We start from the raw sequence: 12,301 nt of genomic DNA, 5'->3' as shown, positions 1-12,301 counted from the left end.
CTTTTCAGCATCTGGGTTGCACAATGAATAGAACATTGGCCCTGAAGTAAGAAAAGCCTAAGTTCATATATGGCCTCAGATACTAGCTAGCTGAGCCTGGGCAAGTCACTTAATCTTTGTTTGCTTTAGTTTTCTCATCTGTAAAATGGGGATAATAATAGCAGGTACATCCTAGGGTTGTTGTGAAGATCAAATGAGAGAATAATTTAAAGCACTTAGCACAGTAACCTGTCTGGCACATAGGAAGCACTTGATGATTGTTAGCTATTGTTATATGATATTAAGAAGAGATGTTTCTTCTTTTTCTTTCAGTTCATCTTTCTTGGGTCTTATTTTCTTCATATGTACAATAAGTGAATTGGACTAAATGATTTCTAGTCCCTTCCAGTTCTAAATATATTATTGTGTGATTCTATATACTATTTGCATGATTGGATGAGTACTTATACTTGCTTGGTATGCAAATAGTTTGAGCCAAGTTTAACATGAGAATATTCTTAAATGAAGCAACTTCTGGCCTTTTAAGATCTTGTCTTAAATTGTCAATGTCTGCCTTGAACCATTTAATTCTTCCATTATTTAAGCCTGTGGACTTTAATTTGATACTTGGTAGAGTCAAGATATCTCAAGACGTAATAGAATTGAACTTTCTCTGTGGGAAATGAATAAACAGGGAGTAGGAGCAGGATAAAGAAAAAAATATTTATTATTTGTAAATTCCAGATTGTTCCCTTACCCTCCCCCCCGCCCCCCATATATTTGACTTTATGGAAATATGCTTTCTGAGTTCATTGCTTCCATTACTCATTTTACCATATAATATTTTTTTAATGTATGTTACTTATGATTGATCTTTTTATTCTTCAGATGCTTTTCTCTGTAGTCAGGTAGAGGTAGTATGGTCTCTGAATTCTATTGACAAGAGCATGGATTCACCTAGTAATTTATTAAATGCATATTGTATGTGACACATTGTCCTAAACCGTGGATATACAAAGAAAAAACTGAAACCATTTTGGTCTGGGAAGCTTAAATTTTACTGAGTGCAGGGTAGATATACAGATTTTCAAATATAAGATGAGGAAGGAGACAAAGCTGTCAACTCAAAAGATCTGGGAATTGTTTGCAGTGCCTGAGCTTCATCTTGGATGCTGATTAGGATTAGGGACAGTGGAAGTTAAGGAAGGAGTTTCTGGAGTACTACAAACTGGGAATAGAATTGCTTGCTTATGTGAATGCTTAGCTTCAGTTTAGGAATCAGCTAGTCCTTCATTTTAGCTGTAGTACAGAGTTATGTGAAGGGCAATAATGCAAAGTAATAAATTGGTACATCTGTATAATCTATGAGTCTTATCTATAAGTTGTTGATGGTTTCATACAAATATTTTAATTGCTCAGAATAATAGTATTTGAAACCTGGGACTTTTTCAGTTTTACAACACTATTGGTTTGTGTCAACAGTTTTCCTTTCATTATGTAGATGAGGAGTTTGCAGTTTCGTATGGTTTTTCACCATTGTCTTATAGTTAAATGTCAAAGGTATGAACTGAACCTGAATCTTTCCTGACCCCACCCAAAAGCACTTTGCAACTTTGAACAATATTGCTAAATATATATATTCTAATTTAAATTAATGGTGTTACTCGTGATTATAGAATATATGATGTCTAGTTCTTTTACCCTTAAATTATAGGAGTCTTCAGTTTTCTTACTTAGAATGAATAATAACTGCTTACTACTTCAATATAGTCCAGACACTTGTCACTGCATGTAGATAGAATCACCTTAAATATAAGCCATTCTTCATATGACAACCAATACATCTTACCAAGAGTCCTGATTTAAACTTCAGACCATTCTGTTACTTTTGAAAGAAGCGCTCAGATTTCAGATTCTAGTGTTACCAGATTTAACCATAGCTTGGATGATTCAGGTTGCAGTAAAATTTAGTCTTTATCCAGGTAATGAAATGTACCTAAAGTTAAAATTTTAAATTTAAAAATATGTAATTTAGTAACTGTTAACCTGTTTTTAAGATGATTGTGTTTTGAATGCACTTATACATCCCCTCCCCCATTATGATATATGACTGCATTTGGATTCAGTTTTGGGGAGGAACAACCATTTAGGAATTCAGTTAGCTAAAAAGAATGTTATAGTGATGCAGTTCTTTGAAATTCAATTCAGTAAATTCATTAAAAATTTATTAGGAATGCATAGAAGGCTTTGTGTTAGGGTGATAATCCCTACCCTCAAAGAGTTTACATTCTTTTGGAACCAGCCAGAGAATTGTCTTTGCATGACTTACTGGAAAAAAAGTTATTGCTTGTTCATTTGAGAGCAGTGAATCCCCTGCTAAGTCAATTGAATTCCTGAAGGATTTTTTTATTCTACTTGAGGATGTAGAATAAAAACAGGTAAAGAGATAATTATATACACTATAGTTTGAGAAGCATTGCCAAACTAAGGAGTGTATACTTAGTTGTCCAAGAGCAAAGTCTTGAAAGGAGCTCACAATTATAAGAGGTGGAGATGGTAGAGGGGTGAATTCCAAGTGTAGAAGCCAGTTCAAAAGCATGGGTGAGAAATTGGATTCTCTACAGTAAGTAGATTTAAGCTTCTCTTCTCTCTCACCCCAACCATGATGTAGTTTATTAAAAGTTTTAATTCAGAATTTAACAAGTAACAAAAAAAGAATTTGTATACACATGGTAGAAAAGAAAAAATATTTTCTGTGAAACTTGTGTAGTTCTATTCTCTATCTCTTTTATATACAGCTTTTAAATATATATTTGCCCTGTAGTTTTCTAGGCTTCCCAATTTGTACCTTTTTTTTTTCTGGATTTTCCTTTGTTCTCTTGTCTGCAGTTTTGAAAAGAAAAATAGCCTGGTCACTCTTCTCTTACTCTTTCTTTTCCCTTTTGCCCTACCCTTCCCTTTCTGTTCCTTCAAACCCTTTTTCTGTAGATAAACAAAGAAGCTATTAAAAAAAAAGGCATAATCAAGCAAAACAAATTCCAGTCCTAGGAGACAATTGTCTCTCTTTCCTGTATTTCAAAACTTGTAATAACTAAATCTAGCAAAAGATAGACTGGTGAAGTGTAACCTTTTATTATAAAATTTTGAACATTTTTGTGATTGAATTTTCCTTACTTTAAGCAATTGGGGTTAAGTAACTTGCTCAAGGTTACACGGCCAGGTGTTTCTGGGTGGATCCTAAGTGTCTGAGCCCAGATTCCATCCCAGGTCATCCCAACACTGGGGCCTGTGCTCTTACTTGCTGTGCTACCTGGCTGCTCCACTTTTTAATATCTTAATTGATGTGTTTGTGTACAGGCAAGTGGCTTTTTCTGTCTTGAAACATTGCTAGATGGGTTTTTAAAATTACCTTTAAAATATACCAAAATGTAGCAAAATTAATCTTGAATAAACTTGTGACCAGGAAATAGCATGAATGTCAGTTATCTTTCACATAGCCCTTGGACTTCCAGGGAAATAGACTCAGTCTTTCAGAGGGATGGTGGAGAAAAAAAAGTGGATATAACATGTTGATTTGGCAAATTTTATTTTATTTATCAGGTTTAAGTTTTACCACTTTTAAATACAGTTTCGATTCTTTTACTGTTTTAATTTTTGATTTCCCTCGTAGAACATTTTACCATTGACCCTAGAATAAAAGGCTATTTTTTAACCTAAACCAAAAGATTCTTAGCTGTCTACTACAGAAAGGTTTAGAAGTGTGTTAGTGCTGTCATCCTCTGCTTAAATTCAATGAATCATGTACAATCAGGGAGGTAAGAATGTGCTTTATAGCTACTTCTGTATTAACACAATTACAGGAGTTTAGCTATTATATGGTTTGCCTAAGATTTTCTCTCTCTTCCATGCAACAGGTGGTTATTAATTCTTATCATCCTGTATACAGTTCTTCACATATGTTCCAGTAACATCCTTCAATTTATAGAGTGATCATTTCTCTGTGGAGTATTCATGTGTCTTTTTTATCATCTGTTCAAAAAGCACCTACATCTTCCATCTCCTCATAGATAATTAGTTCCAGTTTAGAGTATCTGACTATGATAAGTAGGGAAAACCTTTTAAAGCAATATCATTCATACCACCAAAGGTGTAAATTTTTTTTAAAGTCAGGTGATGTGTAGTTACTTTTGCATAATTATTCCCCCACCCCACTTTCTGTATTTGATGTCTATTATGAAGGGATGTGTTACTGGGTAAGAAAGGGAAGAAGGAGATACTCAGAAACAATATCTCACATCTGCATAATGTTTTTAAGGTTTGTAGCTTTGCATATGTTAATCTTCTTTGATTCTCACAATAACCCTCTGAAGCAGGTGCTATTGACATATCCCCTCCATTTTATAGTTGAGTTAACTAAGGCTGAGTCAAGTGGCTTGCCCAGGGTCAAATAACTAATATGTAAAGATTGGAATTGAGGTTATCTTGCCTCCCAAGTGCATTGAGTGGTCCGTCCTTTGGGCTATTTAGCTGTTTTTAACAAACAAATGTATTGGGTAATGTTTTTTTAAAAAATATTTTATTCCTTGTGACTGGGCAAGTCACTTAACCCCAATTGCCCTCCCTCCCCCCTAAAAAAGCAAAAAAAAATGTGAATTTAAAAAAAAATTATATAAGCTCTCCTGCTTGGGTGGGGTCCAGCCTAAGACTGAGAAGAAAGTCTCATTGTGTGTCTTTGTGAAGGACTGGGCTTTGAATGAGGAAATAGAAAGGGGAAAGATAATTTATTAATATATCTTGTTTTTTATCAATTACATTTGCCCCTTAGTCTCTTCCCATGAACCTTTCAGAATGAATTGTCATATAACAAAGATTATTTTTTAAGTGAAAAAAAGATGAGGAAGAGGAAAAAAATTTTAAAAAATGATCAATATACTAAAAAAAAGTCTGATATGATCTGCTTTTCTATTCAGGTCATGTTTCCATTTTGAATTGATAATGGAATTTGGCAAAAGATGTTGGTCTGAGCCTAAACATTACAGAATGCTTTCCATTTTTCCTAGCAATTTTTATTGAATGTTGAGTTATTGAGTCTGTTACATCTAATTGTCCCTTGATTACTAAGTCTGTTGCTATTGATCTCCTCTTTATTAACCAATACTAAATGGGGGCAAAGGAGTGAAGGGAAAGGAATAAGCATTTTTATAAAGCACCTTCTATGTTCGAGGGCTTTCCCAACATCTTAGTTTATGGTTTTGATAGCTACTGTTTAAAACATCCACCTTTTTCATTATTTCCCTTGATATTCTAGATGTAAAATGAATTTTCTTATTATTTTATCTATATGATCATTTGGTATATAGCATTAAAACTGTACATTAACTTTGGTAATATTGTCATTTTGTTTAAATTGGCATGGTCCAGCCATGATCACTTTCCTTCAGGTATTTAAGATCTTTATTTCTTTAAGGAGCACTTTGTAATTGAACTTATACCAGTATTTCATTTACTTTGGTAGATTGATCCTCAGATTTTATGTATTTTGTACTCATTTTGAGTGCTATTTCCATTTCTCTTATTGCCTTTTAGATTTTATCGTTTTACTAAAATACACTGTTCGTCTTTGTGAGCTTATGTTGCAGTCTGAATTTTTGCTGAAAATATTGTCTTGATATCAAATGCTGATTCCTTGTCATGAGTGTTTTCCCTTTGCCTATCTTTACAACTTTAAATAAAGTTTAAATAAAATTTATGTGATAAATTAGTGATCCATGTCTACTTTCCCCTACATACCTAGGAGATGACCATTTAAAATTATTGAGTAATGTTTTAATGGCATTTTCAGGCCATTGGGATATTTAGTACCCAGAGTTACCTGAAAATATTTCTACACACACACACACAGACACAGACATTTTCCTAAGGAAATGAATATTATTATGGAAAAGTAAACAATAATTTAAAAATTGGTTTTTACTTCTCTTCTAACTATAGAATTAAAACTTTTTTACTTCATTCTAACCTTTTTAAAAAACCGACCTAGTTAAGTACTAAACTAGAAGCCAATTAGACATATAGCTTCTAGTTCCAACTCTGTCCTTTTATTAGCTCTGTTCTAGGCAAATTATTTATCCCTTTAAAATTTGGTTCCTTAGCCTTAAAATTGGACTTTGATTAATTTCTTTTCTCCAGAACTTACTGTGAAAATGTGAATTTTTCCTGATAGTAAACTTAAATTTGCCTCTTTGCAGCTTCTACCCATTGGTTCTGGTTTTAATTTCTCTGAGACCAAATATAACAAATCTAATCTTTCTTTTACACGACAAGCTGTTTGCTTAAAGAGAGATATCATATCCCCCAGTTCTCTTTTCTCCCAGCTAAATACGCCCAGTTCCTCTTAACTAATCCTTATATAACATAGAATCAAGACTTGCCCAGGTTCTAGATAATGGACAATGCTCTCGTGCCTTCCCAGTCACCAGTGGAGAGAAACAAAGCTGTGCGCTTACTCCCATGCTTTTTAAAAAAGCATGATGTTTTCAGCCATGTTGTCAAATACTTTTTGGGGGGCAGTTTGGGGTTAAGTGACTTGCCCAAGGTCACACGGCTAGGTTGGGGTTGTGTGTGTGTGTTAAGTGTCTCAGGCTGGATATGAACTCAGATCCTCCTGACTCCAGGGCTGGTGCTCTATTCACTGCCCCACCTAGCCGCTCCGGTAGTCAAATACTTTCAATGAGGATGGACATAGCATCAAAGTCAGCTATTGCACTGATGGTGAATTCTTCAATTTGAAAAGGCTACAAACCAAGACCAAAGGGGAGGGAGTTGTTGGTGCATGATTTTCTGTTTGTAGATGAGTATGCGCTCAGTGCAGTCACTGAAGCTGAGATGAAACGGAAGTATGGATCAATTGTCTGCTATTTGCGGACAGTTAGGTGGCACCATGAATAGAGCATCAGCCCTGGAGTCAGGAGGACCTGAGTTCAAATTCAGTCTCAGATACTTAACACTAACTGTGTGACCTTGGGCAAGTCAAGCCCAATTGCCCTGCCTTGCCCCCTCCAAAAAGACAAAAAAATTGTCTGCTGCTTGTGCTAACTTTGGCCTAATAGTTAACACCAAGAAAACACAGCTGCTCCATCGGCCACCACCACAATAGCAAATGGAGAAGTTTTGAATTCTGTGGAGAAGTTCACTTACCTTGGCAGGGCACTCACTTCCCAGGGATGTACACATTGATTATGAAGTTGGCACATGCATTGCTAGAGCTAGCTCAGTGTTTGGGAGGCTCGGAAGGAAAGTGTGGGAGAGAAGACTGACTACCAAGCTGAAGGTCTGCAGAGATCTCAACTCCGATGGGCTGGCCACGTTGTTCGAATTCAAAACCTACACTTGCCAAAAACACTGTTTTATGGAGAACTCACACAGGGCAAGTGCTCACATGGTGGTCAGAGGAAGTGATACAAGGACACTCTCAAGGTCTCTCTCAAGAACTTTGTAATTAATTGTGCGACGTAGGAGGCACTGGCACAGGACCACCCAGCGTGGCATGCCTACATCAGAGAAGGGATTGAAACAGCTCAAAAGAAAGGCAGGATGTGCAAGTTTAGAGTATATACCCCAAATGTTCACACAGACTATTTGTGCCTGGCCTGTGGTAGAGCAGTCCGAGCTTATATTGGTCTGATCAGCCACAGTCAGACACATTGGCACTGACTCTAGCACAGTGATGTCATTTTGGTCCTCTTTGTGAAGGAAGGACAATAACCAACCATCCAACCAATACGGCATAGATTCAAGGACCTTTCTGTTCTGATTATCTTTTCTCTGGACTCTCTTCAGTTCATCAGAATATTTTTTAAAATTATGTACCCCTAATTGAACATAATACTGTAGACAAAAGACCTGAATTATTAGACCTTAGCCTTAGGAGGAAAAAGCAAAAGGAGCCTGTTGTGGCTCTTAGTTGTTGGTTACTGTTTGTTGATTGCTTGATTTATTTTAATGATAAAATATGGATTGAGAGAAACAATTTTTATAAAATTACACAAAGTTCCTGCTGTTATTACTTCAGTTCCTAGGTCTGTATTTTAACAAGTTCTTTGAAAAGAAAGTATTGACCAAACAATACATTTATTTTGAGGCTTTTGAAAGTCTAAAACTTGTGAAAACATTGTTTCATTCGATAGTTGTTACTAATATGAATGCTACTTCTAAGATAAACCACTAATTAGCTTGTTTAATAAAGTATAAGATGAATATATTTATTAAACCCCCTCCCCCAGGAAAATAGACTTTTACTATCTGACATAATTTTAAGTTCTGTCTGAATAATGTAGATCTCCCCTAGTACACAGCTATGCAACTTAGCAATGCTCAAGCCTCTCTTGGTCTAGTTCTATATCAAAATCTGAACTATAAAAAAGGCAGCTACTTCTAGACAGTAAAGGGGAATATATTAGCAAAAGTTAGCAACGCGTTACAACAAATAGATGGGTTTCCTTAGGTATGACTTCTAGCTATTCAGAACTTAGTAACTAAATGAAATTTAGTTTCCATATACATTTTAGGCTAGAAGGAGAGGGTTGTGCATGAAATTGTGATTTTTTTGAGGAGGAGGAACCTTATAATTCTCTCATCTTCCCTCTAACCCACTATTGAGAAGAAAAGTAAGATCTTTATAACAAATATATCTAATGAAGCAAAACAAGTTTTCACATTAATCAAGTCCAAAAATGTATGTCTTATGCTGCATCTTAAAATCCATCACCTGTCAAAAATGGGTTATCATGCTTCATCATTGGTACTTTGGAAATATGGTTGGTATTTATTTGGCTAGTGTTCTTAAGTCTTTCAAAGTTGTGTTTCTTTATATTGTTGTTATTCTAGGAATTATTTTTCATTCTGTTTGTTTCACCCGACATAAGTTCATATGTGTTTTTCTAGGTTTCTCAAAAAATGTTCCCTTTTTTTTCATGTTTTTTGACATCACAATAATACTCCATTGCATTTGTTGTTGTTATTGGTGAGTCATTTGGTTGTGTCCAGCTCTATGTGACTCCATAAACTTTTGTCTGTGGGATTTTCTTGGCAAAGATACTGGAATGGTTTGTCATTTCCTCCTCCATTGTATTCCCCATTTTTTGTACATGAGGAACTGAGGCAAATAGGAGTCTAGTGAATTGTCCAAGGTCACACAGCTAGTAAGTATCTGAATGCAGACTTGAACTCAGATCTTCTTGGCTTGAAAACCAATACTCTATTCCACTGTACCACCTGGCCACCCCTTTACATTCATATGCCACAGTTTGTTTATCTGTTCCATATACGATTGATACCCATTTAGTTTCCAGTTCTTTGTCACTAAAAAAAAGCTTTGTTAGAAATATTGTTGTACTCTGTTAGTACTCTTCCTGTTTCACTGGTCTTCTTGGGGTAAAGGCCGATTAGTGGTATAATTGTGTCAAAGGCTGGATGTGGTTTAGATAGCTAGTGTTCTCTTCCAGTTATTATGTACTAAATGTGTAGCCCCATTAAGAAAAAGCTGTATTTTGCAATCTGACTTGCATTGGTTTTTATTTAATTTAATTACATGCCTTCCTTTGGGGTCACTAACTTCTTTGATCTCCCTTAGCATCCTTTCTTCTATAATATAGTTACATAGGCTTACTCTCTACTACTCATTTTAGGGTATGACCTAGTCCAGACCTTGATTCCCTGCCCCAATACTTTACTGTACTATCCCAGCATAGCCAGTCTACCTACTATGATAGTCATCACTTTTCAGTAGAAGTCTTTGTTTTTTCCATAAGCCTTCTACTTGTATGCCACAATTACGCAAGGCCAGTGGAAGAAAATTATATCCATAGTTAGGGACCATGATACAGGTATGGATCAAGAACCAACAAATGAGATCAAGAAGTAGCAGTCTGACAAAGTTGAGAAGGAGAATTAGGAGGTCTCATGAAAGTCCAGAATGGTGAGAGACTCCCTAAGAGCCAGAGGGTTGTCAACAGTGCCAGCAGATAGGTTAATGAGAAAAGACCTTCAGATGTGACCATTTAAGGGATCGTTTTTAACTGGAGAGAATAATTTCAATAGATTTATTTATAGTGGATGGAAGTCAGTTCAATTTTGTTATTTTCTTTTTTCCCCCTTCCACTCCAGTTTGTCTATGTTTTGTATAAGCCATGTATTAGCATAGGTATATGGAGACTTTTGGAATATATTCATAAATATTTATTAACAAAATTCCATTTAATATAAAAAAGATGAAGTCTCATGTTCCTATCATTCCTATTAATTCTCTCGTTTCTGCTTACCATTATTGAACATTGTTGTAGTCCTTAACAAGGAAATTGTCTATTGCAAATATATGCTTTCTAGTCTATCATAATGCATAATTTGCTACCTGATAATGGTGAAAATAAGTGAATCCTATTTCATAAAAGATTCATTTTGTTTTAAATGAACAAATTAGATATGGTCATTTTGGTTAAAATTAATTCCTATCTATCCTAAACAGACATAAATATCAACATGCATTTAAAATATTTATTCAGAAAAATTATTCATCAATTTTTGTTTCTTGTATTCTTACATAAATAGAAATGGTTCAAAGAATCTCTATTTTTCTTGATTTAATATTAAAACTATGAAGAGGATGGTTAAGTGTGATGATTTGTATGTGTATAGTAAAAAGTCATATCTGTAGAGGAATTTAACCTGATTTTGAATATTTTTAGGAACTTTCTTCTTTGTTTTACAGCTTTCTCTTGTACCTTGCTACAAACTTACGGATCTTTCACACTGTGTACTGAATCAGGTAAGATAAAGGAAATGCTGTATATGTTGCAATATTAAATTTTGAGTAGAGTCAAATACTTAACACTTTTTAAATAAAATGCTACTTTTGAATAAAACAATTTAAAAATACTAAGTACTATTCTTAAAGCTTGAATGTTAATCTTACCTTTACTATATTTTTGCAACTGCTTAATTTTAGGGTAGAAGATTGCTACTCAGTTTTCATTTGTTTATTTTTAAAGACTTGTGGAGAGCAAGCTAAAAGGGTGAATTTAAAAACTAAATAGCACTTAAAATTACAATTTTAGGGCAGACTACATATTGTATGTTGGACTTATATTTGGACATATGGTATGCCATTGATTGGCATATGATTTGCTACTAATATTTATTCTAAAAAATATTTTCATGTAGATTTTCCCTTTGTAGAAACCACTGAATTGAGAAAAATTGTCCAAAAAAATTAAGTATATAAACAAGGAAGGAAAAAGATAGCTTATTTAAGTAGATTTGAATCAGAATACTTTTATTTGAATCCAGACTTTGCTATTTCCCACCTTTATAATCGAAGTTACATTTTGCCATTTCAGCATTTAAATTTCCTCTTTTATAAAATGATGGAGTTGAACTAAGATGACATTTTAAACTGAAAATTTTCCAGCTGAAAATTTATGACCCAATGAGATAAGTGTATTTAAAGAAGGTTTAGGGATTTTTTTTTTTTTTTGCGGGGGAGGCTTATGGCATAGGAGAAGGTGGGAGGGAGAGAAGGCAAATCTTTGAGGGGAAAAATTAAAAAGAAAAATAAGCTGAGCAAGATCCTAAAGCTACAAGGGAAAGAAAATGATGGAGGGAAGAAAAGAAATGAGTACCAAATAATATCAAATAGTTTTTGTTGGTGCTGTGGGTAGACTTTCAGTATATAAACTAAAATTGGGTTGATTGGCTAATAGAATAGTTTTGATATTAATCCAAGGAAGTATACTTGAGATGCAGGCAGAAAAGGGAGCATACTACTTGAGGAACAAAATCCATTTGTAGTGAGGAACCCTGGCTGTGAGCTCCAATTCTGCTACTAACAGACTTTGTGAATTTGTGCAAATTAATTTCTTGCTTTTTTTTTTTTTTGGAGGGGGAAGGTAAGGGCAATTGGGGTTAAGAGATTTGCCCAAGGTCACACGGCTTTTTTTTGGGTTAAGTGTCTGATGGCAGATTTGAACTGAGGTCCTCCTGACTCCAGGGCTGGTACTCTATTCACTGTGCCACCTAGCCACCCCCAGCAAATTGATTTCATTAACCTTCAGTTTCCTCATCTGTCAAAATGAGGAGGTCTCACTAGTTGTAATGTCCCTTTCTGTCATTCTAACAATTAGTTTGGTTTTGGGTCAAGGAGTTTAAGTAGGGAGAAATGGCATGAAAAAACCCCAAGATTTAGTTCTTGTATTTCCTGGAATCTGTAATAAAGATAGTTGTTATACTTTTGATCATGTGTTCTGGAGAAGACATGAAAGACCACCAA

The 12,301-nt window shown here is 34.8% G+C and overlaps 1 protein-coding gene across 14 annotated transcripts in view; it reads left to right on the top strand.

Moving 5' to 3' along the window:
• NCOA2 (nuclear receptor coactivator 2) overlaps window positions 1-12,301 on the top strand; it is a 450,248-nt gene that overhangs the window by 249,791 nt on the left and 188,156 nt on the right. For 11 of the 14 annotated variants that reach the window (XM_069100096.1, XM_069100098.1, XM_069100105.1 and 8 more), the window contains one exon: window positions 10,745-10,801. The exons of the other annotated variants lie outside the window; for them this stretch is intronic. The gene's annotated coding sequence lies outside the window, so the exon portion shown is untranslated. The remainder of the gene's footprint in view (window positions 1-10,744; window positions 10,802-12,301) is intronic. 14 annotated transcript variants of the gene reach the window in all.

Source organism: Petaurus breviceps, unplaced genomic scaffold, assembly GCF_028583685.1.
Source record: "Petaurus breviceps papuanus isolate PSGF00001 unplaced genomic scaffold, PetGlider_PUasm1.0 38, whole genome shotgun sequence".
Classification (NCBI taxonomy): Eukaryota; Metazoa; Chordata; class Mammalia; order Diprotodontia; family Petauridae; genus Petaurus; species Petaurus breviceps.
The sequence above is the reverse complement of the archived record's forward strand: the minus strand, read 5'-3'. Positions and strand labels throughout refer to the sequence as shown.